The following is a 12,288-nucleotide window of genomic DNA, read 5'->3' on the forward strand; positions in this document are numbered from 1 at the left end:
ACTGGGGTGGAATTGGTTCTTATTTGTGTTGGCTTCTTTCCCAAGGCAGCATGAGGTATAGACAGAATCAAAGGGGGGGGGGGGGGGGGGGGAGAAGGAGAGAAGTGGTGGGGAGGCTGGTCTGCAAGATGGACTGGGCTACATCCACATGTCACAGCAATGTCTGCTGGTCTTCAGCAGAGTTGTGATGCATCCCGCTAGGATGATTTTTACGAAAAGTAGAAACATTTCTATTTATTTAATTTAACTTTACAGGTGGCTATTCATGACATGTTGATGTATTAAATCTTTGCTTCAGCATTTGCTTCAATAGCAAATTTAAAAAAGCAGGGCCAAAGTATAAAGCCAGTGAATAACAGAAGGTGACATTTGAAAAGATTCTGCTCCAAAAGGGAATTCTCTTATTTATGGACTAATTAACACTGGACTAAATAATAAACCTGTGTCTAAAGCAAAAGGACATTTCACATTTCTTTGAAAGTGTGTTCAGATTTTCCCACTGTCACACACCAGGAGAGAGTCCTGCAATATTTTTGTTTGAATTATATATTAACTTCCCTTCTGAAAGTTACGGATGTTTTCTGAAATAGGATCTTCATTGCCTCAGAACTTTCTCAGTTATAAATATTATTGAAATGTTCACCTAGCCTTAGTTCCGTTCTGGAATCCCTGTGAATGGAAGGATATGGATAATGTGCAGGCAGATAAGAGATGGCCTTGGCATCATTTTAGGCACAAACATAGTAGGCTGAAGGGCCTGTTCTTGTGCTGTACTGTTCTAAGTTTTATATTCTATGTTATGGTATTGAAATAATCTTAAGGAGTCATGTGATCTCCCACATGGTTGTGGCCAGCTGGCCACATCCTTATTGGCCAAGTATTCACATACAAAGAATTTGCCTTGGTGCTCTGCCCGCAAGTGACAACATGACATACAGTGACAGTTAGGAATGACACATAAAACATTCAACATCAATAATAAAACATTATCGATTAAACATGTGAATTAAATAAAATACCAGAGTAAAAGGAGGCTACCGATTTTTGGTTATTGAGTAGAGCTACTACTCGAGGAAAAATACTGTTTTTATGTCTGGCTGTGGCAGCTTTGACAGTCCGGAGTCGCCTTCCAGAGGGACGTGATTCAGAGAGTTGTGGCCAGGGTGAAAGGGGTCAGAGATGATCTTACCTGCTCGTTTCCTGGCCCTCACAGTGTACAGTTTGTCAACGGAGGGAAGGTTGCAGCCAATAACCTTCTCAGTTGATCTGACGATTTGCTGCAGCCTCCAGGTGTCGTGCTTGGTGGCTGAGCCAAACTAGATCATGATGGAGAAGGTGAGGACAGACTCTACAATAGCCTTATAGAATTGAATCATCGTTGCCTGTGGCAGATTATGCTTCCTCAGCTGCCGCAGGATGTACATCCTCTGTTGTGCCTTTTTGACTGTGGAGTCGATGGTGGCCCCCCATTTAAGGTCCTTGGAGACGATGGTTCCCAGGAACCTAAAAGACTCCTTGCACTCCTTGCAGTTTATGTCATGATGACATGTTCACACATATTTTTCACACAGAGAGTAGTGAATCTCTGGAATTCTCTGCCACAGAAAGTAGTTGAGGCCAGTTCATTGGCTATATTTAAGAGGGAGTTAGATGTGGCCCTTGTGGCCAAGGGGATCAGGGGGTATGGAGAGAAGGCAGGTACGGGATACTGAGTTGGATGATCAGCCATGATCATATTGAATGGCGGTGCAGGCTCGCAGGGCCGAATGGCCTACTCCTGCACCTAATTTTTATGTTTCTATGTTTCTATGATCAATGCCAACCTCTTACAAATCCTCTCCACTTACGTCAGGTTCAATTGTTTGTTCGGATACACCAGAAACTGCAGATGCAGGAATCTTGTATATTTAAAAAAATGCTGAAGGAACCACAGCAGGTCATGCAGCATTTTGGGGGTGGCACAGTGGCGCAGCGGTAGAGTTGCTGCCTCACAGCGCTAGAGACCCGGGTTCGATCCTGACCCCAGGTGCTGTCTGCGTGGAGTCTGCATGTTCTCCCTGTGACCACGTGGGTTTCCCCCAGGTGCTCTGGTTTCCTCCCACATCCCAAAGGTGTGCGGGTTTGTAGGTCAATTGGCTTCTGTAAAAATTGTAAATTGTCCCTAGTGTGTGGGATAGTGTTAGTGTACGGGGTGATTGCTGGTCAGCGTGGACTCGGAGGGCCAAAGGGCCTGTTTCCACATTGTATCTCTAAAGTCTAACCTAGGGAGAAAATGGACTGGTGATGTTTTGGGTTGAGACCTTTCAAACTCAGTTGTCGTTTCCACTTTTCATGAAACAGATTTTAACAAATCATGTCTAAGGTCCCTGCCCTTGAAACATTCCATTTGGGGTTCCTAAAAATAACCCAAATACAATTTTTTTTTTCCCTTTCACAGTCTCAATCCATCCTGGCAGTTTGGCAACCAATATAATGACTGGAAAATTGGAGTCCATGGTTCTTACAGAAATAGGCTTGTGCTTATTTGTCTGTACAAACGGGATGTTAAATACCTCATAATTCCCATCAAAAGATTGTGTGGTGCTGAATACAACCATCAAAATAATTGATTTAAATGCTAACCAATGGTACTGAAAGGGAGGCAAAGTGCTGGAGTAACTCAACGGGTCAGGCAGCACCTGTGGAGAATGTGGATAGGTGACGTTTCTGGTGGGACCCTACTTCAGACCAAAGATGCTGCCTGACCCACTGAGTTAATCCAGCACTTTGTGTTTTTTTGTTTGTGAAACAGCAACTGCTGCTCCTTATTTCTTATTATTGAGTGTAGTGATTAATTTATTTAATTTGTTTTTTTGACTATATATTATCTGTGTGTATTGTGTTTACAGGTCAAGTAAGAATTTATCGTTCTGCTGATGGCACACTTACAATTAACCATTTTTGACTTGCTTGACTCTTGACTCAAAATGATCACTTTATCTTTTAATCTGTTCGTCCCCTACTTTCCCTGAAAAACAAATCATAATACCTGATTTAAATTGAAAATAAGGAATATGGAAGCAAGGCACCAATCCCACATATTCTCAAAATGTGCATTCACGGAACTAATTAATTATCTGAGTTGATCTTTCATTCGGGGAAACCAAACTGAAGCATCACGTGATTAGCAGGGAAAGAACAGTTCAAATAGCATTTATCTTGAAAGAAGTGCCTTGTTAATTTAGTTTCATGGAGAATTTATAATCTAAATTAATCCTGAAAATCCCTTCACAGCCAAATAGGCAAATATTTCTTACATGAGAAAGGCTATGGATTTTATGAGTAGCACCTGTTTCAAGATTATCATCTCTGGTTTATCATAGAAATGATGTATTACCATTTCTGTGAAATAATCCAATGCGATTTCATGACACTGGACGTTTTGTTTGATGTGACTTCATAAAGAATGCTTAATTGTTTTGTCAGTGTTTGGATCATTGGTCTAATTGTATTTGTCTATACTTTCAACATATTCCTAGTGAGACTTTGGCAACAAAATGAGCCTATTATGGTTTTTGCGTCCAGATGTTTTATTTGTTGAGCCTCTTTGATCCCTGCACCTGTCTCAGCTCAGCAGTTGCTGCAATACCGCAAAAAGGCTGATTTCAAAACTCAAAAGACAAATGGTGGCTAAAGCTAAGAGAAACAGTGTGAAAATGAACAGCCGGGTCTCTCTCATAAAGAACTCAGTGTTCAAGCCTGTCGCAGTTTACACCATTAGTTTTAAAACAAAAGTATCTGCAGCCGTGTCTGTTCTGTGGGTGTTTATGATAAGATTAATAAGACTCCAAGTTAAACTCAACTGCTTAAGACAAACATCCTGGGCTTATTACTTGAAACTGACCCTCTGCCATAACACTGAAGATCCGTGATGAAAACTTTGCCTAATCATATGCCATTTACTGTACAGAGCAGCCTGTTCATGGGGTGATATACACATCTGTCAGGTTTAGTATTTTAAGTTGGAGTTATAAATGTGCATCATGTCTTGGCATATCATACAGTCAATATCATATAATTAGTTAGGTATACGTTAATGATTATTCTGAAAATTGATCAACTGAATTGATTGAAAGACCCAACATGGAAACAGGCCCTTCGGCTCAACGAGTTCATGTTGACAATCAATTACCCTTCATTTAAGTTCTAGGTTAACTCACTTTCACACACACTCCCTGTACATTAGCAGCAATTTACAGAGGCCAAGTAACCTACAAATCATGTATTGGGGATGTGGGAGGAAATTGGAACACCAGGAGGAAACCCTCATGGTCACAGAAAGAACGTGCAAAGTTACACAGACAGCACCTATGGACACAAACGCAGATCTCTGCCGCTGTGATGCAGCACCTCAATGTGCTGCGCCACTGAGCCGCCTGTGAAATATTGAAAAGTACTTAAATAAAATTACATTTAACCATATAACAATTACAGCACAGAAACAGGCCATCTCGGCCCTTCAAATCCATTCTTGCATTTAAAATATGCAAGAAGATCAATTTTTCTTGACCTCATCCCAGAAGAAAAACTCCAGAACAATGCATTGAACAACTAGGAATAATCTCAAATTAATTCATGTAAATATCATAAATTTAAATTTAACAAATACCCGCATGTCCAAACATGCAAAACAACTCTATCTTACAATAAATACCAGATAATGAATAGTTTACTGTGAATTGAATGTTACAAATACTTACCTAGGAATCAGTTTCCTCCTGTCAACCATTCATTCAAATATAGATGGCTGAAAATTGCAATACTATATTTTAATGCCATTAGAACTGTGCTGAGAGTCACACTAATACTGTTATGAAACTCACATTAAGTTTGCAAACTTTGATTTCCAGATATGCAGAACAACATTGCTGGAATTCTTTGCGAGACTTGTACTGAATCTGATGGTGTTGGTTCAGCAAAGCATTCGTCACTGATGTGCTGCAAGTTTTCATTACTGTCAATACCTAGCCTAGCACGTGTCATCTTTGCAGCCATCTCTGAAAGGGGCATGTTGCCAAATGAGCTAACACTTGCAGGAACAGGTGAGTACCCCTTCTAAATGAATGCACGTTACGATAGAAGAGGAGTGACAAAATGCTGTCATGGATCAAAAGGACCTGGATAGGCTGATGAAGAACAATTCCCATGAGAGGCACATTCTTTGTGCAAAGAAGGTATAGAGACCCACCAAGCATACATCTGGGTGCTGCAAGAAACAAATTGCTGGACATGTGTCTAAATGGACAATAGTGCAGTCTTAGTTTAGTTTAGTTTAGAGATACAGCGCGGAAACAGGCCCTTTGGCCCACCGAGTCAGCACCGACGAGCGATCCCCGCACATTAACACTATACACTCACTAAGGACAATTTACATTCATACCAAGACATTTAACCTACAAACAGGCCCTTTGGCCCACATCGTTCACCCGTTCTCACCAGCTCACTGTAATCCCACTTTAGCATCTACACCCTACACACTACGGGCAATTTACAGAAGCCAATTAACCTACAAACCTGCACTTCTTTGGGACCTGAGAGGAAACTGGAAAACCCACGCGGTCACAGGGAGAACATGCAAACTCCACACAGAAAGCACCTGAGGTCATGATCTAACCCGGGTCTCTGGTGCTGTGAGGCAACAACTGCACCACTGCACTGGTCTTATTATTGTTAGTTGTATAGTTGTAACACTGGAATTACAGAAAAATATTTTTTTGGAGTTGTCCGGTTACATTTATTGATATGCATCTCAAAGTCTTTGCACATTTACTTGTTCATCTATAAAAAATTACAGGCAATTGTAAAATTATATGATTGCTTAATGCATTATAAATTATGAATGCAAGATTGGTTTGCAGGTCGAGCACATGTGGCAATGTTTATGCAATCCTTCAAGTCCCAGCTATTCTGCTTGGCCTCTCTAGGCTAGGCTGGGTTACAGTTCTCCAATGCCAACATAGATTTGTTGGGTCAGCAGTTGATGTCCAGCTTTTTTCACCCTTATTCAGGTACCAGTCCTCTGTTGAAACTAATATGAAAACTTTCTAAGAGCTTGGGGAATATCCAGGATATGCCCAGTTTTGTACTCTTGAGTGTTTGACAAGAATGAATGGGAGAAGATAAAAATCCAAAAAAAAAAATCCAAAAAACAAAAATACTAAGACCAATTGCAAAATGTCAAGTAAAAACAATTTGCTTTAAACTAATAGACTAAAGGAAAACAAAAAAAAATCCAAAGATAAGTGCCTTACAACAATTCATAGCACTCTCCAGTGCAAAGATTTGGAAGGAATTTTTCAGATAGCTTCAAAGGAGGGTTTTCAGAACAGGCCATGTAAAGTGTACAAGAAGATAGGCTCCAGTAAAACCAGGATACCAGAGAGAGTTGGTCAGTCAAGGCCAGTGGGTATTCATGCCATGTAAGTGTCAGGTCAAGTCCACCTTTATCAAGGTACCTTTGTGTTATGACGGATGTGGCAGGCAGATGAATGTTAGCTATGTTGTGAGGTGAGTGGTGATTATTGGGAGAGAAATGGGACCAGTCTCACCCAGGTCACTCTCTCTTCTGCCCATTCCCATCAGGCAAGAGGTACAGAAGTTTGAAAACACATACCTCCAGATTCAGCGACAGTTTCGGCCCAGCAGTTATCAGGCAACACAACGGTCCTCTCATCAATTAGATTGTGGGTCCAGACCTCCCTTATACCTCATTGGAGACCTTCTAACTATCTTTAATTGAGCTTTATCAGACTTTGTGTTATACTAAATGTTGTACCCTTTATCGTTTATCTCTGCACTGCAGCCGGCTTGACAAAAGCTTTGTACTGGACTCTGTACATACATGACAATAATAATCTAAAATAAAATAAACAATATTCATAAAAAAAACAATTTCTCAATAATTGCAGCAAATTTGAATTGATTATCATTTTCCTGGCACTTATCCAGATTCCTGGTGCTACATTCCTGCCATTGGCCTTGTTAGATATCCCCAGTCTAACTGGGCCCTGGACATAGAATAACTCTCTCCTCAATCTTGTTAGCTCAGACATCTTAAACTATATCAGAAAATTGGGACACCTGCCCTCTTCCATTTGTTCCCATAATCTGTTCCATATTTCCCAAAGCTTTGCAGCAATTGGACACAATGATCACCCTCTCTTGGAGACGGCAATCATGGCCTCATTACAGTTCTTCAGCTGGCACAAGGAATTCCCAAAATGCACAAATACACATTAATCCAATAAATAGAATGGCTAGTCTGGTTTGCAATCTAATCATGATAATAAAGTGCCATCATAAATCTCAAGGGCACCGTCCACTTGGTCAAACACATTACTCATGCATTGTGATTGTATTGCATGTTTTCCAGCGCTATTGTTGTCTCATCATTTCCCTAATCATGTACTACACTGTGGATGGCTCGATTGTAATCATATATTGTCTTCACTGACCGCCAACTCTCACCACCTCAGTGCGATGACATAAACAGACTAAACACTTAGACACCAGGAACAGCAGATGCTGGTTCATAATGTTTTTTTTACAGCTCAGCATTCATCTACCATTATACCATGATAAACTGATCACCAAACTCGGTAACCTGGGCATCGACCCCTCCCTCTGAAACTGGATACTGGCCATTTTCTAACCAACAGACCACAGTCAGTTAGTTTAGACAAGCACACTTCAGCAGTGTTTTGGAAACACTGACTGGAAGGCCTTGCAGCCCGGCCACCCTTGACTCCACAGGGCTGTGTGCTACACATCCTCTATTCCCTATAAACTCCCATCAATACTCCCTCTCAAACAGGTGACCATATTCCCGAATCAGAAGCCATGGATGAACTGCAGGTCACTACTGCTACACCGGTACTAAGCTCATCCAGGGCTAACCTGAAGAGTATGCCAAGATGAGCTACCAACGGTGATTGGCCTCTATCATATACATGGCACTGAGTAGGACGATGCACGTAAGGCTGCTGGCCCTACATCCCCGGGGAGGCCTGTCCAGACACTTAGCATCTTCACCTGGTGCCCGCTGACGTGCCTTAAAACACCTCCTCGTGCCTGTGCCTTAACTCCACGGCGGAAGCCCAACGGAGCCCAGTTGCACATTGTATCATCACGTCAGGAAGTCCTGGGGGCTCAAAACGCCACACCCCCATCCCTATCAGTTTGCCTAACGCAAGGACAGGAGGTACGGAGGACGTGCCATCTCAGCTTCAGGTTCCTGGGAGTCAACAGATCTTACCGATGCCCTCTCGATTGGCTCAGCATTCAACACCATTATACCATCTAAACTGATCACTAAACTCGGTAACCTGGGCATCGAACCCTCCCTCTGCAATTGGATACTGGACTTTCTAAGCAACAGACCCCAGTCAGTGACAGGTCCATCTGTCTCCTCAGATCCTGGTGAACTTCTACCCTGCACCATCGAGAGCATCCGGCGTTCCACTGTAGGGCAGTATGGTGCTGGCAACCTCCTCTACTCCCTCTTCACCTATGACGACCTGGAATGGTACTAACACCATCATCAAGTATGCAGATGATACAACGGTGATTGGCCTCATCAGCAACAATGATGAGTTGGCCTACAGGGAGGAGGCCCAGCACTTAGCAGCATGGTGCGCTGACAACAACCTGGCCCTTAACTCCAAGAAGACCAAGGAGCTAATTGTAGACTTCAGGAAGTCCAGGGGCGGCACGCACACCCCCATCCACATTAACGGGACGGAGGTGGAACTTGTTTCTAGCTTCAGGTTCCTGGGTGTTAACATCTCCGATGGCCTCTCTTGGACCCACAATACCTCAACTCTGATCAAGAAGGCTCACCAGCGTCTCTTCTTCCTGAGGAGACTAAGAAGGTCCATCTGTCTCCTCAGATCCTGGTGAACGTCTACTGCTGCACCATCGAGAGCATCCTTGCCAACTGCATCACAGTATGGTATGGCAACTGCTCTGTCTCCGACCGGAAGGCATTGCAGAGGGTGGTGAAAATTGCCCAACGCATCACCGGTTCCTCGCTCCCCTCCATTGAGTCTGTCCAAAGCAAGCGATGTCTGCGGACTGCTCTCATCCCAACCATGGACTGTTTACCCTCCTACCATCCGGGAGGCGCTACAGGTCTCTCCGTTGCCGGACCAGCAGGTCCAGGAACAGCTTCTTCCCGGCAGCTGTCACTCTACTCAACAACGTACCTCGGTGACTGCCAATCACCACACCCCCCCACCCCCCCCCCCCCCCCCCCCACTTACACTCCTCCCACAGGAAAAACACTATGTCTGTATATATGCTAATGTAAATATTTATTCAAATCATATGCTATGTCGCTCTTCCAGGGAGATGCTAAATGCATTTCGTTGTCTCTGACACACTGACTATTACAATTAAATCTGAATCTGAATCTGAATCATGGCTGATCATCCACAATCAGTAACCCGTCCCCGCCTTCTCCCCATATCCCTTGATTCTGCTAACCCCAAGAGCACTATCTAACTCTATTTTAAAATCATCCAGTGAATTGGCCTTTACTTCCTTCTGTGGCAAATAATTCCCCAAATTCACAACTCTCGGGGTGATAAAGTTTTTTCTCATCTCAGTTTTAAATGGCCTCCCCTTTATTCTTAGACTGTGGCATCCTCTTCGCAGTTTACACTGCCATCCAGCTTTGTGTCATCTGCAAATTTGCTAGTGTTACTTTTAATTCCATCATCTAAATCATTGATATACATTTTAAATAGTTGCGGCACCAGCACTGAGCCTTGCGGCACTCCACTCGACACTGCCTGCCATTCTGACAGGGACCCGTTTATTCCTACTCTTTGTTTCCTGTCTGCCAAACAATTCTCTATCCATATCAATACCCTACCCCCAATACCATGTGCTCTAATTTTACCCACTAATCTCCTTTGTGGGCTTTCTGAAAGTCTTATCTATGGATAAGTATGGATGATTAAAAAATATTGTGGTCTGTAATTCTGAATTTAAAACCATACAATAGACAATAGACAATAGGTGCAGGAGTAGACCATTCGGCCTTTCGAGCCAGCACCACCATTCACTGGGATCATGGCTGATCATCCACTATCTGTACCCTGTTCCCGCCTTCTCCCCATATCTCTTGACTAGTGTCACTTTGAATTCCGCACTAGCTATCTTTAAGAGCTCTATCTAAATCTCTCTTGAAAGCATCAAGATAATTAGCCTCAACTGCCTTCTGAGGCAGAGAATTCCACAGATTCACAACTCTTTGGGTGAAAAAGCTTTTCCTCATCTCCATTCTAAATGACCTACCCCTTATTCTTAAACTGTGGCTCCTGGTTCTGGACTCCCCCAACTTCGGGAACATGTTTCCTGCCTCTAGCGTGGCCAATCCCTTAATAATCTTATATGTTTCATTAAGATCCCCTCTCATCCTTCTAAATTCCAGTGCATACAAGCCCAGTCGCTCCATTCTATCATCATATGACATACCTGTTATTGAACGAGTCAGTCACTTCTTTAAAAAAATATTTGCCAATTGTTTTTTTAAGGATCACCATAGAACATTTTTCAAAAAAATATAACTAACTGTTTTGTTTAGAGCACAAAGCATTGGAGTAAGTCAGCAGATCAGACAGCGTTTCTGGAGGGAATGGATAGGTGATATTTCGAGTTGGAGTTCTTCCTCAGACTGAACTGTTTTGTTTGATTTGGCTTTCCATGAGCTAGTTTAAATCTGCTATCTCATTCGTTATGTTATTTGCATGTATTCAGTACGTAAATGTCCTTGTGTTGGAAGGAACCGCAGATGCTGGTTTACAACAAAGATACTGTAGACACAAAATGCTGGAGTAACTCAGCGGGACAGGCAGCATCTCTGGAGAAAAGGAATGGGTGATGTTTCCAGTTGAGACCCTTCTTCAGACTGCTCTCCTTGGTAGTTTAGACCAGGTATGATTGATTATTATCCTCAGGGTTGACAGAATGACATGGTGAAAACCAAAATTATATTGAAGATTTAGGAATGCTCCAAAAAATTATTTTTGATTATTCAAATTCAAATCCAGCAATGCACAATGTCACATTAAACCACTTGGAATAAAATGCTCAGAATATAATCTTTAAGTTTCAAATTCTAAAATTACATTCTAATGTGTTTAATGTAAAGTAATATGAACATCTGTGGTTCTCACAGTGATAACATTTCAGGATGCCGTCCACTGTTAGTTGCTCTTTGTTCTATGTAAATGTAACAAAAAGAACTGTCAATTTTGTGTGCAGAATTCATTTGTCCAAATTTGCATAGATGTGCCAACGGGTCATAACTGCAGGCACTTCCCCACATAAGAGCCATCATTACAATTTACAATTTTCAGTCTGAAGAAGGGTTTCGTCCCAAAACGTTGGCTATTTCCTTCGCTCCATAGATGCTGCTGCACCCGCTGAGTTTCTTCAGCATTTTTGTGTACCTTCGATTTTCCAGCATCTGCAGTTCCTTCTTAAATATTACAATTTACAATTTCACCAAGCAGATTTTAACCAACAAACCTCTATGTCTTTGGAGTGTGGGAGGAAACTGGAGCGCCCGGGGAAAACCCCTGGTCGCGGGGAGAACGTACACACTCCGTACAGACAGCACCCTAGTCAGGGTTAAACCCAGGTTTCCGGTGCTGTAAGGCAGCAACTCTACCGCTGTGTCACCATGTACAGTATGTGTGTGTGGGTGTGTGTGAATGTGGAAGTATTAAACTTGTTTGCTGTCTTATTGTTATGTTTTTGGCTCTGCTCTGATACTTGGCTCATCGTAGAACATATGATGCTGAATGCTTCTAGAGGTTATGCCAGGTTAGACTTGGCACCAAACTAATATGTCTATTCATTTGAACGGAGAGGAAATGTCCTGAAGATTTAAGGTAGGCACAAGGTAATTTGAATATTTTTTAATTGAATTGAAGCTAGTTAGAAATGCTGAATATTCAGATATTATGTATTTTATCCTTACTTTGCCATTCCTTTCACCAACATTAAACAGTCTTTGTTTTTCGTCTATTTAATGCTCAATCCCTTAATTAATTTCTTGAGGAGCAAAATCATTTGTCTGACTATTTACTCAAGTTTAAGTTTCCCCGTTTCCTCCATCGCATTGTTTCAGGCTGCGCTTCCTTTACTTTAACAAACATTAAATATTTGTCTGACGTTCACGGACCAAACCTCACTAACTGATGAAGGGCCAACATTCTGCAATGTTAACTCTGTTCTTCT

At 42.1% G+C, this 12,288-nt stretch overlaps 2 long non-coding RNA genes across 4 annotated transcripts in view; one reads left to right on the forward strand and one right to left on the reverse strand.

Moving 5' to 3' along the window:
- Positions 1-7,456, forward strand: part of LOC129697321 (uncharacterized) — an 80,640-nt gene extending 73,184 nt beyond the window's left edge. For both annotated transcript variants that reach the window (XR_008723497.1, XR_008723501.1), the window contains one exon: positions 4,890-7,456. This is a non-coding gene — a long non-coding RNA (uncharacterized LOC129697321). The remainder of the gene's footprint in view (positions 1-4,889) is intronic.
- LOC129697320 (uncharacterized) overlaps positions 1-12,288 on the reverse strand; it is a 90,455-nt gene that overhangs the window by 34,391 nt on the left and 43,776 nt on the right. The gene's annotated exons all lie outside the window — the stretch shown is intronic.

This window comes from Leucoraja erinacea, chromosome 5, assembly GCF_028641065.1.
Source record: "Leucoraja erinacea ecotype New England chromosome 5, Leri_hhj_1, whole genome shotgun sequence".
NCBI lineage: Eukaryota > Metazoa > Chordata > Chondrichthyes > Rajiformes > Rajidae > Leucoraja > Leucoraja erinaceus.